The sequence below is a fragment of the Hyperolius riggenbachi genome, chromosome 7 (genome assembly GCF_040937935.1).
Source record: "Hyperolius riggenbachi isolate aHypRig1 chromosome 7, aHypRig1.pri, whole genome shotgun sequence".
In the NCBI taxonomy this organism is placed as follows: domain Eukaryota; kingdom Metazoa; phylum Chordata; class Amphibia; order Anura; family Hyperoliidae; genus Hyperolius; species Hyperolius riggenbachi.
Window position 1 is genome coordinate 14,633,472 of NC_090652.1, and position 24,698 is coordinate 14,658,169.

Below are 24,698 nucleotides of genomic sequence, written 5' to 3' on the forward strand. Positions count from 1 at the left end.
TTGCTCATCTTCTGGTGCTTCTCTCCTCCTCTCCATGCACACATTCCTGGGAGGTTACAGCAGTGCCGGCAGCGGTAGATGGATGAGGATGTGAAGAGAGAACAGCTGGAGATATAGGAAGATAAGAGCTGAGGCCTGCAGCTAATTATCTATGAATTATCATTACTTATGGCTTTGGCAGCTGAGGAACTGGGCAGATGGGACTGCAGCTCCATATCCTGACCCTACCTGTCCATCACCTACTAACCCCAAACCATCCAAGAGCCATAGCAACAAATCTCCCAGCTGGGACAGTGCTAATACCAGGACAGAATCAGCAGAGGCCACCCAACCACTCTCCAACTGCAGCCTCCATCTTCTCTGCATGTCCTACCATCATCTTTGTGTAGACTCCAACCTTACCCACTTTGGGCCACCCAACACCAGTGGCTCCTGACTGCACATTGGCTTCTTCTCATCAGAGATACGATACAGTCATATGGTGCACCTGTCTCATCTGCTGAAAATGGACACAATAGACAGATCCTGCTCCTTCAGCACCTCCCTCCCTGAGACCTCCACTGATCCAAAACAACTCCATTGTACAACATTGTATTCCTGACTGTTGCTATGAATAGCTGCTGGGAAAAGCTATCAGGGAAAGTTTCCTCCTTCACAGGGAAGAGATACCGGCCTGCCTTCCATAACGGCTGGGATAAACATGAAACACCTCTGACAGCACAAGAAGTGAGGGAAATCCAGAGATAAGGTAACACAGAGAGTGTGCATACGTGTGAGGCACCAGCTGGAGGTGGGAGCTGCTCCACAAGGATATTATGGGCTCAGTATTCCATGGCATACAAGATCAGCCAATCACAGCTCTGCACTATTCTCACATTATATTATTCTCTAGGTCTCCCTTACTAAGGGGCAATTATGTAAACTAACCCCCCACATAGATACTATGTATCATTCTCAGGAATAAAGGCAGACTACCCTAACAATAAAACTACTACTCCCTGCAAGCTGTCTTCATAGAGATGCATGCGCCTGGATTCCTGCTCACACCCTTCATATAACTAAACATTCACCCTTTTCCTCGGTATAGAATTCAGACATCTCTCCACATTTCACTCCAGCCATTGATAACATAGCAATGGAGCTCAAGGAGTGGTCTGACTGCTGACTGGTCTGGTGGGTGACTAATATCTGGAAGACTCGGGAAGCCATCATAAAGACGTTAAGAGTCAGCAAGGAGTGTATAATACCGAGTTTAAAACAAATAATAGAAGAAAAAGGGGAAGTAGCTTACCTCAATAACGACAAATTCATATATATAAATATAATTGATTGTTAATAAGCACAGGCAACGCGTATTGTGGGTCTCTGTCCACTTCCTCAGACCAAAAAAAGTGCTGAAGGGTTTCAAAAGCCAGGTGCATCAAGTAGTCTTCCTCCCCAAGTTATCAAGGCAGATGTGTCCCCAGTATTAGGCAGCCCCCCTTCCCAGTATAGATAGCCACTATTAGGCAGCCCACCATACCCATTAGAGATAGACAGATGTATCCCCAGAACTAGGCAGCCCACCAACCCCAGATTAGATATCCTGATGAACCCCGTGTATTAAGCAGTACCCCTAACCAGGTTAGATAGCCATATGTACACCAGTATTAGGCCTCCTCCCCTCGAATATAGGAAGATGTACCCCCAGTATTAGGACACCCCCCTCCCAGGCTAGATAGCAAGACGTGCCCCAAGTATCGATAGCCAAATATACCCCAAGCAGTCTCTCTTCTCAGGACAGGCAAGTGTGCCCCCATACCCTTTCCCCAAGTCAGACAGGCAGTCTCCTCCCCAGTATAGGCAGATTTACCTCCAGTATTAGGTAATCCCCCAAACATGCAGAGCCGTAACTCTGAAGTGTTTGGGGAGGTGTGGGGGGGACAGGCACACCCTCAGAGCTGTACTCCCAGAGACTGGTGCCCCCTGAGCCTCTGCCCTGACGACTGCCCATTAGTTGATTGGGGAGATACGGCTACACTGCATGGTAATATGGCAATGCTGGGGGCAGAATAGGCTATACAGGGGTAAATGCCAGCACTGGAGGGACATGGCTATATTCGATATATATCTTCTCTTGTCTCTGTGATGTGACTGAATTATTACTAGGAAGGTGAGATCCGACCCATAATCTATGGTACATGTAGGGGGAGCAATAGAAAACTGGCAAACAAGTCACAGCAGTTATATAGAAGTCTCATCAAGCGGGATGATCAGGATAGTGACAGGTGTACTATGTCCTCCTCTGTAACAAAGCATGCCCACCCCAAACCTCTGCTCTGCTCCGTATATAACAAGATGCACACAATTACCTCTTCCAGCCGCTTGTTCTCTCACCTCCTGCAACTGCTCTTCCTGCTGTTACATCACTTCCTGATTTTGGATTAATCCCCTCCTTTCAGTGCGTCCCACGTGGGAGAGGTGAGTGCGACACCTTGTGGTGAATAAGCTAACTGCAAGCTCTGTTTGGGACATCAACTGCAGTAAGCCTTTGAATACTATTTATTATTATTATTATTATTATATGATGATGATGATTATTATTAATCACAGCACAAGCACAACTCCCTTATCTTAATCACCTTCTATTATTATTACCAGCACATGTATGGCTGTTGAACATTACACAGGTTGAACATCCCCAATTTCATTGTATTTTGCTACATCCACATAGCAGAAAACACACGCAAAATCAAACTCAGTAAAAGCCTATGGGCTGCATTCCAAATCACAGCTCTTTGCCTCTTTTTTGTACCATTTTAAAATCGTACATGTTGGATCTTCCCACATAGTGCAGTTTTAATATAGTGCCTTCCTATGGAGAAACATGCATGTGTTTTGCATTATATATATGTACATATATGCATAAATACAACAAAATAAATTGTATGATATTTATAAAGCACCAACATATTACGCAGCGCTGGACATTAGTTAAGGTTACATACAATATTTAGGGGTGACATACAGCAATAAGACAATACAGGAATACATGCAAACCAGATCACGCAGCACAGTATGTGTACAAGGTAATGCATAGTCACTGGATGGGTGCATGAAGAGTAGGTAAGTTGAGTTCACTCAGATCCATAGGATGGGTGTACGTTGATGGAGGTGTGTAATCAGGTAGAAGACACAAGGTGGAGGACCCTGCTAAAGGCTAGAGGAAGGGGAAGGGACACGAAAGGTAAGGGACAAGAGTTCAGTGTTCAGCAGTGGGTTTAGAGCACCAGTAAGGGGGGATAGGCCAGGGTGAAAAGGTGCATTTTGAAGGCATTGTTAAAGCTGTTGAAGGATGGTGCGACCCGAATGGAGGGAGGTAGGGAGTTCCAGAGTGGTGGAGCAGCTCTTGAGAAGTTCTGGAGGCGTGCAAGGGACTGGGTGATGCGGGGGATGGTAAGGCGAAGTTTATTGGAGGAGCAGAGTGAGCGGCTAGGTGTGAGTATGATCAGAAATGTAGGTTGGGCAGGTTTTGTGGACAGATTAGTAGAGATGGCCCGAACATCAGATTTTGGGTTCGCAAATGTTGAACGCGAACTTCCACAAAAGTTTGAGTTCGCATGAACTGAGCAAACCGCCAGAGACTTAAATCGGCAGGCAAACTTTTAAACCTACTAAGACTGTTTCTAGCCACAAAAGTGATGGAAAACTTGTTTCAAGGGGTCTAACAGCTGGAGGGGGGCACACCGGAGTGGGATACATGCCAAAAGCACCTCGGAAAATTATGTATTTGACGCAGAGTAGGGTTATGAGGGCAGAAATCACATTACATTCCTAAATTGGAGTCATAGCGCCTGATTCAGTAAACGGTGGTAACCCAGTTAGCATGCCTAAAGGCTTTGGGCGTGCTAACTAGACTGCTAAGTAGTTAGCACATGCAAACTACTTAGCACCGTAGTTAGCACATGCAAACTAATTAGCACCGTAGTTAGCACATGCAAACTACTACTTAGCACCGTGCTAACTAGGGTGCTAAGTAGTTTGCACGTGCTAACTAGGATGCTAAGTAGTTTGCATGTGCTAACTACGGTGCTAAGTAGTTTGCATGTGCTAACTACTTAGCACCCTAGTTGTGAGGAATCGCAGAGAAGCCGCCGCGCAGACTGGCGGTTCGTGCGCCGCGGTGTGTCTGGGGTGGCTGGGCCTGCTAGTTCACACAGACTGAGGAATACGCGCGCGCTGAGAGGCAGAACCTTTATGGCAGACGAGGAGGGATCAGCTGACCAAGCGGGTCAGCTGATCAATGAATGGATGCTCATTGGCTGACCAGCGGTGGGTGGCGCTGCTGAGCGCCGCTCTATATATACTTGCGGCTGGTCAGTCTTAGGTTGTCTGCCGTTGCGAACACTTATGTGAAAGCACTCAGACCATAGTCCATAATCCACAGTGTGATTGAACCAATTGCCTCTGGGGATTCACACTGAGCCAGATTACTTCTGTTATATTACTGTATTATGCTTTAGACTAGTTCCAGGGTGTTGAGACCACGGACCTCACACCCAAGACTAGGGACTTGCCAATACTGTGTTATTCTTCAGACTAGTTCCAGGGTGTCGAGACCACGGACCTCACACCCAAGACTAGGGACTTGCCAATACTGTGTTATTCTTCAGACTAGTTCCAGGGTGTCGAGACCACGGACCTCACACCCTCAGACTAAGCATCGTTCAGTATTTGGTTGTGATTCACGATATGTTGAACTACTCCTCTCCCTGTAAGAGAGAGAGTAGTCTTTAGCCCTGCTGGTGACACCCGCTTCCTAGGGATCACCTAGCTATAGGGATTCCCTGCCATTCAGCCTGGGGCTCCACCCCTTGGAGGCCTCAGGTTGCTACCAGGGCCTCATACCTCCTTCAGGAGGTATTCTCTATACATCCAAGACCATCTGCTCCTCAGGTGGTCTCACTCAAAGTTATCACTGTTGCACCAAACACTCACACTATACTGGTGTCCAGAGGTTAGTTATATCTGTATTATTGGTGATTCTGCAGATCATCCATAATCAGGTATATATCTGTATTCTTGGTGATACTGCAGATCACCAATGATCAGATTCTCTCTGTGTGCTGACACCGATCGTTACACTAGTTAGCACGTGCAAAGCATGTTAGCACATGCAAAATGGCTTGTCACTGGCGTGCTAACACTTAGCACCCTTTTCTGAATCAAGCCCATAAAGTGCTTTAATGATCAAATGTATCAGCACACCATTTTTAGAATGCTTTATGCTCCTTTTATTGAGCTATGCGTTCCATGAAGATATTAAAGCCGACAATTGTTTCGGGGGCCACGCAGGGTCCCCCTTCATCAAGGCGTGTGGTTACAACCGCATAGTTCTTAACAAGCATTATATACAATTGAAATCCCCATGCACCCCACCCCAATTGTGACAAAACGATGATGTCATCTCCAATGTTTACATTATAAACACACCAGCAGCATAACACTATTGTTCCTAAGATCAAAGTCTCACTTGCATCAATTTAACGGAAAGAGGATACCCGAAGTCAGTGCTGACACAGGCTAAAAAGAGGGCACTGGAAATCTACAATGGAGAAACCACGGTGATACGGGAATAGGGCATTCCATTTGTACAATCATATAAAGCAGCATCAGGGTGTGTCAAACAAGCAGTATTGAAAAATATGGACATCTTACAGACTGCTCACACCCTCACAGAGTCCATAAACAGTAAACCACTGTTTGCATACAGGTCCAGGCTCCAGTTTAAGGAACTCTTTGGTACAGGCAGACCCTGTGAACAAGTACAGTAAGGAATTTGTCTTTTCCACCAAGAAGGGATGCTACAGATGTGCTAATTGCAACATCTGCAGCTCACTAATAACAGGTCCATCCTTTCATCATCCCAGAAGTGGTAAGAGATACAATCTGAAAGAATATTATAATTGTAATATGGATCATTGCGTGTACTTGCTGAAGTGCCCTTGCGGGCCAGCCTATGTTGGCAAAACGACTTCCCTTTTCAGAAAGCGGTTCCAGAAACATCGGAGTGACATAAGTGTAGCAATGAAGGCTCGAGACAAAGGGGAGAGCCTGGACTATACCAAACCAGTTGCAGTACACTTTATAGAATGTAATCATGGAGCATATCAACTCAGGGGCCAGGTCATTGAACAGGTAAAGCTCTCGCCAAGGGGAGGCGACAGGGACACAAGACTGTTACAGAGGGAAGCCTTCTGGATCCACGAATTGGATACGGTGCAGCCCAGAGGCCTAAATAAGAACAATCCACTCACTTGTTTCATCAGAGACAGATAATGTGCAGCTAGTATCTTTAAAAGGGTTGAAAACAATAGGAGATAGAAACATATAGTCAAACTGTTCTCATGTCTTTTGCTGGACTAACTGTCACTTTTTTCATAGGTCTTTACATAGGACTTTTTAAGAACACTCATCACTGTCTATTATGTCTTGCCGAATATGTTTGCATATATCATGCCATGTTGTCATATGCATGAACCATATATAACATTATCCCTTCTTTTCTCTTTAATTTCAGTCATACCTGTGTACCTCTAGTCTATCATACAAAGGATTGCACTCCGGTGGGTAAGTGAGCTTCAGATGTAGCATATAACATATATCGCTCTGCTAACAATAGGAGATCATGTCTCTATGTGCAGGGCAAGTGACCTCCCGGAGCGGTGGCACATATGACAGCATTAGGTGCATTACCACAGGAGTGGCATTAAGCTGACCTGCGCATGCTGTCATGTTTTTTTTTTTACTTTATTTTTATTATTTTCAAAAATGTACAGGAAGCAAAAATGTAGCATTGTCCATTATACAATAATGACAATATAAAATAGCATTTGTAGCAGAGTCCATGACATTATATCCATAATAACTGGAAGAACAGCCGCCATCTGCGAGGGGGTTTAGAATGTTTCCAGTTCGCTAGAACAATGCAGAAATCATAATGAAATACAAATAAACAGAAATGAAAGGAAAAATAAACCAGAAAGAAAACACAGTAAAAGCCATGAAGCCAGTTTTACCGTAGCCAGAAGCGTCATAGTCAATTGGGGTTAGGATCTGAAATAGCAGGCAGGTCCCATGGGTAATCCTCAGATCTGGGATGGCAACCATGCTTCCCAAGGACCCCAAACCTTTTCAAAGGCAGGTGTAGTTTCTCTAATATAGGAGGTCATCTTCTCCAGGGTGTAGATACATTGAATCTTATTAATGAGCTCAGGCCTAGTCGGGGGAAGAGATTTCCAGTGTTTAGCCAAGAGGGTTTTTGAAGCACCACAAATCTGCCCGAGAAGTTTGTTTTGGTGGCTGGAGAGCTCAGGGATAGGCTTATGAAAGGGTGCCGACCAGGTATTAAGGTTGAATCTGTTTCCCGAGCACTTCAGAGGCCAAGGAGAAAGACTGAGACCAAAACCCAGCTACAAGAGGGCAAGACCACCAGCAGTGTGTTTGATCTGCCGAGACCGAACAGCCTCGGAAGCAGTGGTCCGATGGTATTAGGTTCCATTTAGCCAACTGAGCTGGAGTCCTAAACCAGTCGTAGAAAAGCCTATAATTCCTTTCTTTAGTTAGGGTGTGTCTAGAAGAGCTAGCAATAGCGGAGAAGATGACCTCCCACTGTGTCTCATCCGTAAGAGCACCCAGTCTGTCCTGCCATTTGACCATTGCTTTAGAGGGGCCTAGAAATCTGGCATACCAAAGATCATAGTACATGCTAGAGATGAGGCCCTGCCGGGAGGGGAACAGAACAATATGTAGATTCCAAATTAGAACGCGTTAGGCGAAGCCCACTGGCTCGTCTATGCTGCAGAAAATGGTGGATTTGTATAAATCTTAAGGCCTCTGAATTTGGTAGGTGATATTTTTCTTGTAGTTGAGGACAATAAGAAATGGATCCTCCCGAGAGAAGATCAGCAATAGAAACAATCCCCTTAGCCCTCCACATACCCCAGGCCAGGCCACAAACCCCACGTTGAAAATCTAAATTATAAAATATAGATTCCAGGCTGGAAGAAGAGACCAGTTGAGGTACAATTTTACCCAGAGATTTTTTAATAATTAATGATTCAGTAATAGAGAGCATTGCGGAGTTGGGGCCCAGACAGGGCCTGGGAGTCCAGAGGAGACACCTAATGGGAAACGGGTGGACTAATTCCTGCTCCAAGTTAACCCATCTAACCATGACTCTGGGAGAAGACCATTGAAACAATTGTGAAATTCTAGCTGTGTAAAAGTAATGTAGGAAGCTAGGAGTTCGCAGACCACCCTGGAGTTTGTGCCTGGCCAGATGTATATGCTTAATACAGGGTCTGCGTCCAGACCAAATAAAGTTTGTTATCCTAGATTGCAATACCTCCAGATCCCTTCTAGAGATTCTGATGAGGTAAAGAGGTATAGTATTTTAGGAAGTAATGTCATCTTCACAGCATAGATGTGGCCAAGGAGTGACATTTGATAATGCTGCCATTCATCTAGGAGGCCATGAAGTTTTCTAATCATAGGAGTATAATTAAGCTTATAGAGGTCCCAAAGTTCACTAGAGATCGTCACCCCCAAATACTTAATCCCCCCAGGTCTGAACTTAAACCCAAAAGTGTGAGATAATACTGCCTGCTGGTCATCTGTAAGTTAAGGTCATCTGTAAGGGGATAGCCTCAGATTTAGCCTCAGATTTAGAGCCTTAGATTTAGAGTTGTTAATTTTGAAGCCAGAGTGTAAACAGAAGCGGTCAATCTCGTTAAAAAGGGGATTGGTTAGTGAGAATATTGTATCGTCCGCAAAAAAGGGCGGTCTTGAATTCAAGTCTTCCCACCAATATTCCCGAGATGTCTGGAGAGCTCCTCACCCTAATGGCCAATGGTTCAATACAAAGAGCGAATAGCAGGGGGGTAAGAGGGCACCCCTGCCTAGTGCCATTTCTAATAGGAAGGGGGGAGAGGTTATATTGCAGACATATGCTGTAGGGTTAGTTTAGAGACTCCTGACACCATTTAAAAACTCCCCTCTAATACCAAATCTCTGCAAAACCAAACGGAGATATCTCCAGTCCACCCTATCGAACGCCTTCTCCGCATCCAAAGAGAGGAGCAGAGAAGGTGCTCGACAGTGCTTCATCCTGGCAATAAGGCCAACAATTCTCCTGATATTATCAGTAGTCTGTCTGCCCGAGACAAAGCCTGTCTGGTCCGGATGGACAACACTCGGTAGTATTGGATTTAATCTGTTAGCCAGGACTTTTGAAAATATTTTCACATCCACATTAATGAGTGAAATGGGTCTATAGTTTACAACTTCAGTTAAATCCCTTCCCAGCTTTGGTATGACCACTATAGCAGCGCAGGACATATCTGGAGGATAAGTTTACCCTCCCTGTGGGAGAGGATCTTAGAGGATAGTTTACAGAGAAATGGACGCAGACCCTCAGAAGGGGATAAGACAGCTACCAACGTTCAACGTAGGCCATTAGACTCGCCAATCAAAATCAAAAATCTGCCCTCAGGATCTCTAAGCGTCTTTTCAACTATGAAGTTGAGTCTCCTATGAAGAACTATAACCACGCCACATTTTTTTTTGAGGAGATGAAGCAAAATAGATCAGTGGATATTGCTTGTGTCAAAATGTAGGCTCTTTATTTTGCACATAGTGGGTCTCTTGCAGGATTATGATGTCTGCTTTCTCCTGTTTGTAGTATTGACAGGCAAGGCGTCTCTTCTGGGGAGCATTTAGGCCCTTTACATTATGAGTTATTACAGTTAGGGGGTTAGAATGCACAGCGGGAGGGGATGGGGGTGGGCTACTTTACAGTGAGAGGTAGTCACAATATGTGTAAATAATGGCGCGGCTATAGTCCCTCACTTGATGCACCCAAGAATAAACTTTTACCCCACACACATAAATCGAAAATATGACCTTAATCAAGCTCCCATACCCCAAAGATATGACGGTCTGGCTAGGAGGGAAAAAAAAAAAAAAAAAAAAAAGAGTACAGTAAATGATAAAACATGGCATAACAATAAAGAAACAGGCTGTCTCATAATTAGACATAGAACATGTGGAATAATAATCAGCATAGCAAGATACAACAATAGGCTAGCAAGGATTGCTAGAATAGGCAGAGAGGCATAAAACATAATGCCTCGAGTGTTCATCAAACGGACTGCAGTGCAAGACAGCAGATCAGTCCGGAGCTATAGCACCCACCCAAACCCTGGATGCACACTGCGGGGGCTCCGACCAAAATCGCCACCCATAAGAAGATAACTATGCAGGCGAGCAGTTTTAAAGGTGCTGTTAAACTAAAAAAAAAACAGCCATAAAAAAAAGTGGAAGAAAAAGCGATGTATGAACAGCTTGTGCAGGTTACATGGCCAGGGAGAGTCATCCCGGGTTAGAGGACGTGGAGACTGGGCTAGCAGGACTGCTTGTAGGATTTTCATCCTGCTCGGGTTCCCCTTGGTGCGATGCTGCAACTTTAGACCAAACAGGTTGTGGAAGGGGGAGCTTCCTGGGGTGAGGGGAAGAAGCCGAGGAATGAAGTGGTTTATCTGGTTTCAGTCCGAATTTTTGAAGGATCTCTGGGATAGAATGAGAGTCCGAGATAATAAGCTGACGGCCCTTGTAGGGAATAATAAGTTTAAAGGGGAATCCCCATTTGTATCTGATGTTGTGCTTAGCCAGGACTGTGGTGAGTGGTTTCAGGCTCCATCTCCTACTCAAGGTGATCGGGGAGAGATCCGGGAAAATGGAGATGCTGTACTCTTGAAAGGTAACCTGGGGGAGGTTACGAGTAGCAATAATGATAGCTTCTTTTGTGCTGTAATAGTGCATTTTAGTAGAGATGTAGCGAACGGTTCGCCGGCGAATGGTTTCAGGCGAACATTGGGGGTTCGTGTTCGCCTTTGCCAGGCGAACCTTTGCGGAAGTTCGATTCGCCCCATAGTGCACTATGAGGGTCAACTTTGACCCTCTGCATCACAGTCAGCAGGCACATTGTAGCCATTCAGGCTACAGTAAGCCCTGGAGCCCCACCCCCCCTTATATAAGGCAGGGTCCAGCGGCCATTACACTCACTCGTGTGCCTGCTAGAGAGAGGAAAGGGACAGCTGCTGCAGACTTGTTCTTCTAGGGACAGATTAGTTAGGTTCTTGGCTGCTTAGTTTGCTCCTGGCTGATTGTTATTGCTTTTATAGCACCCTAGCTCTTTTCAGAGCTCATCCTGTACTTTATTTTTTTTACTGTGTGTCAAACTGACACTTTTGTTGTATGCACAGCCTTGCTAATTGATAGTGTGTGTGTGCCACTGCCAGCAGCCCAGCACATTCAGTGACTGACTACCTGTGTGTGTGACAGGGAGCTGCACATTGTACTACCCAGTACTGCATATACCCAGTACCTGTTGTGTTTACTTAACCCACCTCATCACTGCATATACCTAGCTTTGTGTTGAGTGAACCCAGCTCACTGCATCCTACTACTATCTGTTGTGTTTACTTAACCCACCTCATCACTGCACATAACTACCTGTAGTGTTGAGTGAACCCAGCTCACTGCATACACCTAATACCTGTTGTGTTGAGTGAACCCAGCTCACTGCATATACCTACTACCTGTTGTGTTGAGTGAACCCAGCTCACTGCATATACCTACTACCTGTTGTGTTTACTTAACCCACCTCATCACTGCACATAACTACCTGTTGTGTTGAGTGAACCCAGCTCACTGCATATACCTACTACCTGTTGTGTTGAGTGAACCCAGCTCACTGCATATACCTACTACCTGTTGTGTTGAGTGAACCCAGCTCACTGCATATACCTACTACCTGTTGTGTTTACTTAACCCACCTCATCACTGCACATAACTACCTGTTGTGTTAAGTGAACCCAGCTCACTGCATATACCTACTACCTGTTGTGTTGAGTGAACCCAGCTCACTGCATATACCTAATACCTGTTGTGTTGAGTGAACCCAGCTCACTGCATATACCTACTACCTGTTGTGTTGAGTGAACCCAGCTCACTGCATATACCTAATACCTGTTGTGTTTACTTAACCCACCCAGGGCCGGATTTGTACTTTTTACCGCCCAAGGCCAACTATCAGCAGCATCCTAAACTCGCCTCCCCCCCCCCCCCCCCCCCCCCTGCAACATGGCAGGGATTAGACTGTAGGCTCCTCTGAGGACAGTTAGTGATTAGTAATGGCAGCGATTCAATTGTAAAATTGTAAGCTCCTTGGCGAGTGGCACATTTGGTGAGTGACAGGCGGCTCAGAAATCACTGTAAGTGCCCATTCGCTGCCCCTTTATTCCCCGAGTGCCAGATCCGGTTTGTAGCCGCACAATGCTATGTGCAAACTTTGTGTAGCAGGACAAATGTTTGGCAGGTTAACTGCTACTGCTTCCCTGCTGCCCACAGACCGCCCCATGCTTTCCTGGTGCCCTAGGCCATGGCCTATGTGGCCTTGCCTGAAATCCGGCCATGAACCCACCTCATCACTGCACATAACTACCTGTTGTGTTGAGTAAACCCAGCACACTGCATATACCTACTACCTGTTGTGTTGAGTGAACCCAGCTCACTGCATATACCTACTACCTGTTGTGTTTACTTGACCCACCTCATCACTGCACATAACTACCTGTTGTGTTGAGTAAACCCAGCTCACTGCATATACCTACTACCTGTTGTGTTGAGTGAACCCAGCTCACTGCACATACCTACTACCTGTTGTGTTTACTTAACCCACCTCATCACTGCACATAACTACCTGTTGTGTTGAGTAAACCCAGCACACTGCATATACCTACTACCTGTTGTGTTGAGTGAACCCAGCTCACTGCATATACCTACTACCTGTTGTGTTTACTTGACCCACCTCATCACTGCACATAACTACCTGTTGTGTTGAGTAAACCCAGCTCACTGCATATACCTACTACCTGTTGTGTTGAGTGAACCCAGCTCACTGCATATACCTACTACCTGTTGTGTTTACTTGACCCACCTCATCACTGCACATAACTACCTGTTGTGTTGAGTAAACCCAGCTCACTGCATATACCTACTACCTGTTGTGTTGAGTGAACCCAGCTCACTGCACATACCTACTACCTGTTGTGTTTACTTGACCCACCTCATCACTGCACATAACTACCTGTTGTGTTAAGTGAACCCAGCTCACTGCATATACCTACTACCTGTTGTGTTGAGTGAACCCAGCTCACTGCATATACCTACTACCTGTTGTGTTGAGTGAACCCAGCTCACTGCATATACCTACTACCTGTTGTGTTTACTTAACCCACCTAATCACTGCATATAACTACCTGTTGTGTTAAGTGAACCCAGCTCACTGCATATACCTACTACCTGTTGTGTTGAGTGAACCCAGCTCACTGCATCCTACTACCTGTTGTGTTGAGTGAACCCACCTCACTGCATCCTAGTACCTTTACTGTTCAGTGAACCCAGCTCACTGCATCCTACTACCTGTTATGTTGAGTGAACCCACCTCACTGCATCCAAGTACCTTTACTGTTCAGTGAACCCAGCTCACTGCATCCTACTACATGTTGTGTTGAGTGAACCCACCTCACTGCATCCAAGTACCTTTACTGTTCAGTGAACCCAGCTCACTGCATATACCTAGCATCCCCCCGAGATGGACAAAATTGACAAACCAGGTAGAGGAAGAGGTAGAGGCAGACCCAGAGGAAGGCCACCAGGCACCGGCAGGTGGTGTTGCTGTGATTTCGTGCGGACCTGGCCCAAAATACAGTGCTCAGAAGAAGGCACGTGCCATCACTTCCCAAAATCGTGAGGAGGTGATTGAGTTTTTAACACAGAACACCTCATCTCCCGCAGCCACCAGCGCTACAACAAGCACCACATCCGCTGCATTTGACACTTCGCAGGAGTTATTTGGTGGTGGTGGTGGTGAAATCACCGATTCACAGCCACTACTGCAACAACAAGAAGAAGGCGCAGGTACACCACCTCCTACGTCTGAGTTAGGTGGCGATAGTATGGACGTAACGTGTGAGGAGGGGGCTGATGAAACACCTGAAGTTGGTGCAGTTGAGGAGGTGTCTGAGGAAAGTGCACCTGGCCAGGAGGATTATGATGACGATTATACGGATACCACATATGTTCCTGGTAGAGGAGATGACCAGGGGGACAGTTCAGAGGAGGAGTCAGAGAGGACTAGGAGGAGATGACTTCATGATAGAAGCAGAGGGAGCTCGTCCTCAGAAACAGCTGGGGGCAGTGTCCGGCGCCATGTATCGCCAGCTATGGCCAGACAGCCAACATGCCCTTCAACGTCAGCTGCTGATGCCACCGTAGCGCCATCAGCCCAGGGGGGCTCAGCGGTTTGGAAATTTTTTAACGTGTGTGTCTCAGATCGGAGCAAAGCCATCTGTTGTCTCTGCCAGCAAAAATTGAGCCGTGGAAAGGCCAACTCTCACGTAGGGACAAGTGCCTTACGAAGGCACCTGGAGAGAAGGCACAAACAGCCTTGGCAAGAACACCTGAGGAAAAGCAGCACCCCTCAAAAGACAAGCCACCCTCCTTCTCCTCTTCCTCCTTCAGGTGCATCGTCTTCATCCACTTTCTCCCTTGCACCTTCACAGCCACCCTCCTCCACACCGCCTCTTCCCTTCAGCGGTTCCTTCTCCTCTGCCCACAGCAGTACCCAGCTGTCCGTGAAGGAAGTATTTGAGCGGAAGAAGCAAATGTCTGCCAGTCACCCTCTTGCCTGGCATCTGACAGCTGGCATGGCGGAACTATTAGCTCGCCAGCTATTACCATACAAGCTGGTGGAGTCGGAGGCTTTCCGTAAGTTTGTGGCCATTGGTACACCGCAGTGGAAGATACCAGGCCACAATTGTTTTTCACAAAAGGCCATACCCAAACTCTACCGTGCAGTTGAGAGGCAAGTGGTGACATCTCTGGCACACAGCGTTGGGTCAAGGGTCCACCTGACCACGGATGCCTGGTCTGCCAAGCACGGGCAGGGCCACTACATTACATACACAGCCCATTGGGTCAACCTGGTGACCGATGGCAGCAAGCAGGGAGTACGTGGCTGCGCAGAGGACCAACTTGTCACACCTCCACGGCTTGCAGACAGGCCTCCAGCCACCTCCTCTCCACCTGCTATCACCGCTTCGCTGTCGTCATCCTCCTCCTCCTCCTTGGCTGGTGCCGCCATCTCCTCTCCAGCTACACAGCCCCAGCACCCCAGGGCCTATGCTGCATGCCAGGTACGACGGTGTCACGCAGTGTTAGACATGTCTTGCCTGAAAGCGGAGAGTCACACTGGAGCAGCTCTCCTGGCTGCTCTTAACAAACAGGTGGAGCAATGGCTGACCCCGCACAAGCTTGAGATCGGCAACGTGGTGTGTGACAACGGCAGCAATCTCATTGCTGCGTTGAATTTGGGAAAGATGACACACATACCCTGCATGGCACATGTGCTTAATCTGGTCGTGCAAAGATTTGTGTCCAAGTACCCAGGCTTAGAGGACGTCCTGAAGCAGGCCAGGAAGTTGTGTGGGCATTTCAGGCGCTCTTACAAGGCCATGGCATGCTTTGCGGAGATTCAGTGTAGAATCAACTTGCCGGTGAGACGCCTGATTTGCGATAGCCCGACTCGCTGGAATTCCACCCTGCTGATGTTCTCTCGCCTGCTAGACCAGGAAACAGCCGTCACCCAGTACCTGTATAATTACAGTACAAGGACACAATCTGGGAGGATGGGGATGTTCTGGCCCAACAACTGGACACTGATGCGAAATGCATGCAGGGTCATGGAGCCCTTTGAGGATGTGACCAAACTGGTGAGTCGCGATGAGGGCACCATCAGCGACTTGATCCCCTACGCCTACTTCCTGGAGCATGCCGTGCATAGAGTGGTGGATACAGCTGTGGAGGAGTGTGAACAAGAAGAGTTATGACAGCAGGAGTCGTGGGAGCCATTTACACACGAACCCGATGTTTCCACAACACCGGCAGCAGAACAGAGAAGGGAGGAAGGAAGAAGAGGAGTCATGTGGGGAAGGAGAGGAGTCAGACTTTGATGATGGTGATGATGAGGAAGGTGTTTCTGTGGAGGAGGAAGAGGCGGCGGAAGGAGAACAACCGCGGCAGCCATCACAGGGGGCTTCTGCTGCTCCACGTTCCCGTGGTATTGTTCGTGGCTGGGGGGAGGAAGAGGAGTTGCGTCCCGTCACTGAGGAAGAGCAAGAGGAGATGGAGAGTACGTCTGCATTCAGCTTTGTACAGATGTCCTCTTTCATGTTGTCCAGCCTGTTGAGGGACCCCGTATCAAAAAACTCAAGACGAATGACCTGCACTGGGTGGCCACGCTACTAGACCCTACAGGCACAAAGTGGTGGACCTGTTACCAACTCAACAAAAGGCGGAAAGGATGCAGCACTTGCAGAACAAGCTGTCGATGATGCTTTACAATGCATTTAAGGGTGATGTGGCTGCACAACGCAATCAAGGTACCACTGACAGTAACCCTCCTCCTCCCAAGTCCACGGAGGCAAGGACAGAATGCTCCAGCGATCTCAGGGTGATGTCGGACATGCGGACGTTCTTTAGTCCAACTCCTCGCCATAATCCTTCCGGATCCACCCTCCACCAACGCCTGGACTGGCAGGTAGCCGCCTACCTGGCCTTGAGTGTGGATGTAGACTCTGCGAAAAGCGACGATGAACCCTTGGACTACTGGTTGCGCAGGCTTGACCTGTGGCCAGAGCTGTCTCAATTTGCCATACAACTTCTCTCTTGCCCTGCCACAAGCGTCCTGTCAGAAAGGACCTTCAGTGCAGCTGGAGGCATAGTTACTGAGAAGAGAAGTCGCCTAAGTCACGACAGTGTTCAGTACCTGACCGTTATCAAAATGAATGAGGAATGGATCACGGAGGGCTACTGCACGACCGAAGACTAAGTCAGTCCCCACACACAGCATCTCTGCCTGCAGGCCGCTTGACTGCCTTCTACACCACCACCAACAGGGTCCAGGACTCTAGGCAGATTCCTGAATTTTTAAGGCCGCTGCTAGCAGCGGCCGCTACACTAATTTTTCTGGTCCGTGTACATGTGCCCATCCCCCTTCGTGATCATTACCTTGCTGCGGTGAAGGGGCTTGCGCATCACAATGAAGCAATGACCGCCGGCTATTTGAGTGTCTCGGGTGGGGGTGGCACACAAAAGATAATAAGGTTGTTGCTTCATTGTGGTCAGACCAAATTTGATCAGCTGGACAGTCACTGTTCTGTCATTCAGCTACATCAGCCGGGCGAGCATATGGGCTGAAAAGCCACCATCACCTGCACTCTCGTCATGGTGCGCACCAGTCCAGCACGGCCGTCACTAAGTCAGTCCCCACACACAGCATCTCTGCCTGCAGGCCGCTTGACTGCCTTCTCCGCCACCACCAACAGGGTCCAGGACTCTAGGCAGATTCCTGAATTTTTAATGCCGCTGCTAGCAGCGGCCGCTACACTAATTTTCCTGGTGCGTGTACATGTGCCCATCCCCCTTCGTGATCATTAACTTGCCGCGGTGAAGGGGCTTGGGCATCACAATGAAGCAATGACCGCCGGCTATTTGAGTGTCTCGGGTGGGGGTGGCACACAAAAGATAATAAGGTCGTTGCTTCATTGTGGTCAGACCAAATTTGATCAGCTGGACAGTCACTGATCTGTCATTCAGCTACATCAGCCGGGCGAGCATATGGGCTGAAAAGCCACCATCACCTGCACTCTCGTCATGGTGCGCACCAGTCCAGCACGGCCGTCACTACCAGTGTTGCCAACCTCAGAAATACATTTTTACTGACAAAGCACAAAACATTTACTGACAGAACACTTTTTTTACTGACATCTAATATTACTGAAATTAAATGAAAGATATCACACATGCGCCCCACGTGCAATACACCGGCAACCACGTAGGCTGCAAACGAGGAAGAAGAGTGCAATGGCGGACACCGGACAGATAAAGTATTAATGCACGGCATCTAAGGAGGGGGGAGAGGGAGAGGAGACACTTTGATACATTTACATTTGGGGGATGCGACCGGGGGTTTCCATCATGTTTGTTCTCCATTATCGCAGCCCTTGCCTCTGCATGTACCCGATCCAGCATGCTAACCTGAGAATTTCCAGCATGTCCGATTGATACATGCGATCGATACATGCAACCAATTTTGGTCCAAAATGGGTTTGATTGTCTAGGCATGCTCTTGGTGGCACCGATTTTTATAATATCAATAATAATTGTCTTCTCTGATGGTCGATTGGCCACCAAGTCTACAGATGTATGGCCACCTTTAGCTAGAGCAGTGTACATTCCAGAGTGATATGTGAACTGATAAGCGGTAAGTGCTGTGATCTTTTGGGAGAGAGAGGTTGTTTTTTTTACTGACACCACAAAGTTTTTCATGGACTTTACTGACAGCCCAGATTTGTTGACTTTTTTACTGACTGTCAGTAAATTTACTGACGGTTGGCAACACTGGTCACTACACAAACGGCTGTTTGCAGTCACTGCATACCTTTCACTGCATCTGTGACTGCACATTATACCTGGCAGTCAGTGCATAACTTGCACTTGAATGGATACACTTTTAAACAATTTAAAAATACAACCATCTAAAGTTCCAAACAATTTAAAAATACAACCATCTATCATTTTCAAACAATTTAAAAAAAGGGCAAAAAAACTTGCCCTCCGTAAAACATTCTTGGCAAATGCTTTCGACTTGGTTTGTCTTCCGCTGGGTCAAGGGTCCATCTGACCACAGATGTCTGCTCTGCAAAGCACAGTCAGGGCAGCTACAGCATGGGTCTCAGCAGGCTCCCACTTCGGGCCGGAATCCAACCTTCATTCCCCGCGGTGACAATGGCAGACTTGCCCTCCATAACGGATTCCCGTTAAAAGGATTTAAAGTTGATTCATTACAATTAGGGCCTCAAAGTCCTGTATTGCATGCCTGCCTGCTGCCCTCCTTGGATGTGCAGTGGTAGCCGTTTCTCAGGCTCCACACCGGATTCCATCCCTAATTCCCCGGCCATTACCCGGGGTCACTCACAAATGGCAGACTTGCCCGCCTCCATATGATTCTCGTGAAAGGAATGTGGTGTCATCTTTGCCCGCCATAACTGGTTCTCGTTAAAGGATTTAAAGTACATTCATTTCAAAAACACAGCAGGGCCTCGAAAGTCCTCCTCCTGTATTGTTAGTTTTGGTCACTACCTCGGGGCGGGCGGGCGTGCATGCCTGCCCGCTGCCCTCCTTGGATGTGTAGTGGTAGCCGTTGCTCAGGCTCCACACCGGATTCAAACCCCTCATTCCCCGTCCATTATCCGGGGTCACAATGGCAGACTTGCCCGCCTCCATAGGATTCTCATTGTAGCGGTACTGAACAAGTACACAGCAAGTAGAAAATGTAATTAAAAAAAACGTAAGCTTTTTAACAATGCCATGGAAAGTTGAGAAGGAAGTCACACATTACCTGACATCACTGAGTGAGGAAGAGCAATCTCGCCATGTTGCGCAGTAGTCCAGCATGGCCGTCACTACACAAACAGCTGTTTGCGGTGCGTTACACAGTGAGTTTGGTGTGTCAGTGTGAACTTGAAGCAGTACTCTAATTACACTCCCTGATTGATGTATACACATGCAAGATGTTTGAAAGCACGTTAGGCCTGCAATTTAGCATTTAATGTGATTTCTGCCCTTAAAACGCTGTTTTGTGTCACATCCAGATTTTTTCCCGGGACTTTTGGCGTGTATCCCACTCCGCCATGCCCCCCTCCAGGTGTTAGACCCCTTGAAACATCTTTTCCATCACTTTTGTGGCCAGCATAATTTTTTCTATTTTTCAAAGTTCGCCTCCCCATTGAAGTCTATTGCGGTTCGCAAACTTTTCCGCAAACCGAACCTTCCACGGAAGTTCGCGAACCCGGGGGGGGGTTTCCCCTCCTTTGATTGCGGCCTCAGAGCTCTATGGGCTCTGTTCATGCGTAATTCCGTTTCAGGAAGGTCAGGAAGAAGATGGCGAAACAAGGCCAGCAGAAAGTCCTGGACTTCTGTCACAGATTTAGGGACTCCTTTGATCCTCAAATTACTTCGCCTATCCCTGTTCTCTTGGTCTTCCCTGGCATCATACAACACTGCAATGTCTGACCGCATTTTCTCTATGTCTGTGTCCACCTGCTTACAGTAGGCCCTGACCCCGTCCAAACCCTCCTCCATGGCGTGCACTCGCTCTCCCACCATGGCCAGTTTGGCGCTTATTTCTCTAACAGTCTCGGCATTAGATGCCTTGATAAGCCTCTCTAAGTTAGCGTAGAGTTCCTGTAAATCAGCCATCGTGATCCCTGAGGAGTCTGCACGCTTACCGTCTTGTGCTGTGCTGTCGCCGTGAGCTCGGGCGCAATCTTGGGAGGCCGCTCCCTTCTGCTTGCTGGCGAAGAGTTCCGGGGTCCGGATTCCCCTGATTTTTTTGGGAAGGCATCCCAGGACACCCAGGGGGCACTCACCGATGGTCTTGTCGGTCAGGGAGGAGAAGGACGGGGCCGGGTGAGCTATATGTGGAAAAGTCCGCCGGTGCTCCAACATTTTGTCCTTCGCGTCGATTTTGCCTACATTCCCTTCTGCGCGTGCTCAGTACTTTCCACGCCCACTCTGCACATGCGCATTTAGGTGTTCTCATTTCCCCTCATCGTTTTACCCTACGGGTGTGCGGAGTAATAGCCTGTGGTTGGAGGGAGTGCAGCGGCAAGTGTGTCCTAATAAGCAGGCCCCTTTCTAGTGGCCGTGCAGCCACCCTGAGCACAGATTAATCATCTATAACTGCTACATTTTTAAACTTATTTCCATTATTACTTTATTAGCAATAACATACATTGAAACACATATATAATCAGCCTATTTCCATTGTAGGTTATTTCGATTTGTAGGTCTCCTCGATGTAGTTTCCATCATTCTGTCATTAGCGTAGGACATTTCGACAATGTAGGACAAAACGTTGGAGCACCGGAGCTAATCTGCCATGCGTCTGCCCGGAACTCTGGTCAGGCGCCGCCCCCGCATTCTGTCATGTTTTTATGCGTGAGGTTGCTAAGCAACTGGGGCAAACATGACCCCATGTCACGCATATCTAACCTGGCCATCTCTTTTAAATACCTGGATGTGAATTGTGCCAGCTAACGCAGTAAGGATGTCAGCGCACTGCACATAATTAATAGACCTGCTAGCAGTTAATGAACAGGCACGGCCTGTCGGGGATTGTATAATGACGTTGCTTAGCAACTGAAAGCCCAATCCCCCTTCCTGCACTGTTCGTATAGGAAAGACAAGCGGGGGCGGAGCTTTGGACCACACGTGATGTGTGGGCGGAAGCTCCGTGACGGCGCGAGCAGCGAGAATCCTAGCAAGCCCATGACAGGCGGGGGGTGTGTTTAGCAGAGTGAGCGGCAAATTGATTGGTCTAGCCCCATTGGCCAATAGAAGAATGGGGGCGTGGCTGTGCGGCGCGACGAGTAGAGCTGGGAAGTCCGGATCTTTTCAATGATTCGGATGATTCGAATCGGATCATTGAAAAGATCCGGATCTTTGAACTGAATCTTCAAATCATTTTACTAGGGAAGCATTCGGGGGTGAAATGAGTAGCAGGACAGGACTTTCCCTGCAGTGGACAAAGAAGGGGAGGGGGGTGGACAGACAGAGAAGGGGAGAAGATGGACAGAGAAGGGCAGGGAGTGGACAGAGAAGGGAGGAGGTGGACGAAGAGGGGTGAGCAGAGAGCAGCAGAAATGTTTGTTTGCACACAATACCCACATGCTGCAATCATATGCTTTAAATATATTTCACCTATATGTTCATCTGTATACTTTGAATGCAATTGTCTCACAGTGAAAGAAAGCATTCCCCAATGTGTCCTTTTCTCACCTCAAACACTCATCATAAATTTAGGGAGAAGTGCAGCTGTTTAGAGCAGAGTGCAGGAGGATCAAATTGCACTGCAATCACAGTGCCTGCCCTGTCATTCTAGCCCAGCACGCTGTCTGCAAAGTTACTGAGCTGTGCTTCTAAACCAAAAGTTTCCCATTTGTTCACTATGTAGCACTACACTACGGAACAGACAGCCTAAAATGAGCAGCACATTACAGCCAGTACGTGTGCTCTTCACATATCTGGCAGTGGCACCCATGTCCTCTCTCTCATCTACCTGTCCCTGCAAGGCTGGCTCCCCTCCAACTGAGCGATCCATCTCTGCACTGCTTCCAGGACCCCCCTGCCCGCTGAGAGGGGGGCGTGCCGCTCCTGGCTCCACCCCCTTTGTGCACCGAATCGTTCATTTTGATGATCCGGATGATTCGACTCACAAAAAAGATCCGGATCAAAGATCCGAATCGTTCATGATCCGGACAACACTAGCGCGAGCAGTGCTGGTTGTGTTTGTTCACCATAATAGCCAACTAATGAGCACATACATTTGAACCACAGAGGCAATTACCCAATTTTTACTTGGAGTGCGACCTGAGGGACACAGATTGGGTATGTATGACTGTATACAGTAGTGCTGCGCACGCTGACTCGTTATATTCATGCAAGTGAGACTTTGATCTTAGGAACAATAGTGTTATGCTGGTGTGTTTATAATGTAAACATTGGAGATGACATCATCGTTTTGTCACAATTGGGGTGGGGTGCATGGGGATTTCAATTGTATATAAAGCTTGTTAAGATCTATGCGGTTGTAACCACACGCCTTGATGAAGGGGGACCCTGCGTGGCCCCCGAAACAATTGTCGGCTTCAATATCTTCATGGAATGCATAGCTCAATAAAAGGAGCGTAAAGCATTCTAAAAACGGTGTGCTGATACATTTGATCACTGCTTCTACCTGGGACATGCCTATGTCCTAGAATCAAGCAACCGACCTCCGATTGATGGAGTGCCTTCCACAACCTTCAAATTACATAAAGTGCTTTAAAACATCTTGCATCGATCAGGTAGTGTAAGTAGTGTACTGCTTCACACTGACAGACCAAACTCACTGTTTAACGCACCACAAACAGCCGCAAATGGTTGTTATAAGTTTACACTCTCAGCACATAAATGTCAGTCCTCTTGGCAGCAATGTTTATGTAGTGATGGCTGTGCTCATGCGCACGTTGGCGAGAGTGCAGGGGATGGCAGTTTTCCAGCCCATATGGTCGGGCTGAGGTAGTTCAATGACAGAACAACAGTGCCTGTCCAGCTGATCAAATTTGGCCTGTCCACAATGAAGCAACAACCTTATTATCTTGAGTGTGCACCCCCAACACACTCATATAGGTCATTACTTCATTGTGAAATGCAAGCCCCTTCACCATGACAAGGTAACGATCACAAAGGGGAATTGACACATGTACATGCCTTCTTTTTGTTGTTTTTGTAGCCACAGTGCAGCTAGAAAAATTAGGCATGTACACACGCCAGAAAAAAATATATTTGGTAGCGGCTGCTGCTACCAGTGGCCTTACAAATTCAGGATCCACCTGTAGTTCTGGACCCTGTTGGTGGTGGCGGAGAAGGCAATCAAGTGGCATGCTTGGCAGAGATGCTGTGTGGGAACTGACTTAGTCTTCGGGCAGGCAGTCACACTGCTTGCAGGCAGAGATGCTGTGTGGGGACTGACTTAGTCTTCAGGCAGGCAGTAGCCCCCCGGGATCCATGCCTCATTCACTTTAATAAAGGTGAGGTACTGAACACCTTTTTGACCTAGGCGACTTCTCGTCAGTGACAATGCCTCATGCTGTGCTGAAGGTCCTTTCTGACAGAATGCTTGAGGCAGGGCAAGCCAGAAGTTCAATGGCAAATTGTGACAGCTCTGGCCACAGGTCAAGCCTGCACACTTAGTAGCCCAGGGGTTCATCGCTGCTCAGAGTGTCAGTATCTGCACTTAAGGCCAGGTACTGCCTGCGTGGAAATCGGAGGAGGAGGAAGAGGATTTCTGGCACCTTTTTCCCGTTGTGCTGTGACATCACCCTTAAACACAGTGTAAAGCATACTTGCCAGCTTGTTGTGCAAGTGCTGCATCCTTTCTGCCTTCTTGTAATTTGGTAACATTTTCACCACTTTGTGCTTATACCGAGGGTCTAGTAGCGTTGCCACCCAGTACAGGTCCTGGTCCTTGATTCTTTTTATTCGGGGATCCCTTAACAGGCTGGACAGCATGAAGGACCCCATCTGCACAAGGTTGGATGCCGACCTAGTCATCTCCTCTTCCTCATTGATGTCAGGGAAATACTTCGGCAAGAAAATCCCCACCTGCCCAGAGCCTGCCCTAGCACCATAGCTGTACAGATACTTGTTGACGGCTTTATCCTGTTGTAGCAGGCGGTTAAACATGAGGAGCGTTGAATTCCAGGGAGTCAGGCTATCGCAAATCAAGTGCCTCACTGGTAAGTTCTTTTGCCGCTGAATATTGGAGAAGCGAGCCATGGCTGTGTAGGAATGCCTGAAATGCCCACTAGAGATGACTCGAACCTCCGATTTTCGGTTTGCGAACCTCGAACGTGAACTTCCGCAAAAGTTCGGGTTTGTGCAAACTTTCGCGAACCTCAATAGACTTCAATGGGGAGGCGAACTTGAAA

The 24,698-nt window shown here is 47.7% G+C and overlaps 1 pseudogene; it reads right to left on the bottom strand.

Annotated features, from left to right (window-relative positions):
- Positions 1–20,723, bottom strand: part of LOC137524107 (zinc finger protein 850-like) — a 197,625-nt pseudogene extending 176,902 nt beyond the window's left edge.
- Positions 20,724–24,698: the final 3,975 nt, after the last annotated feature.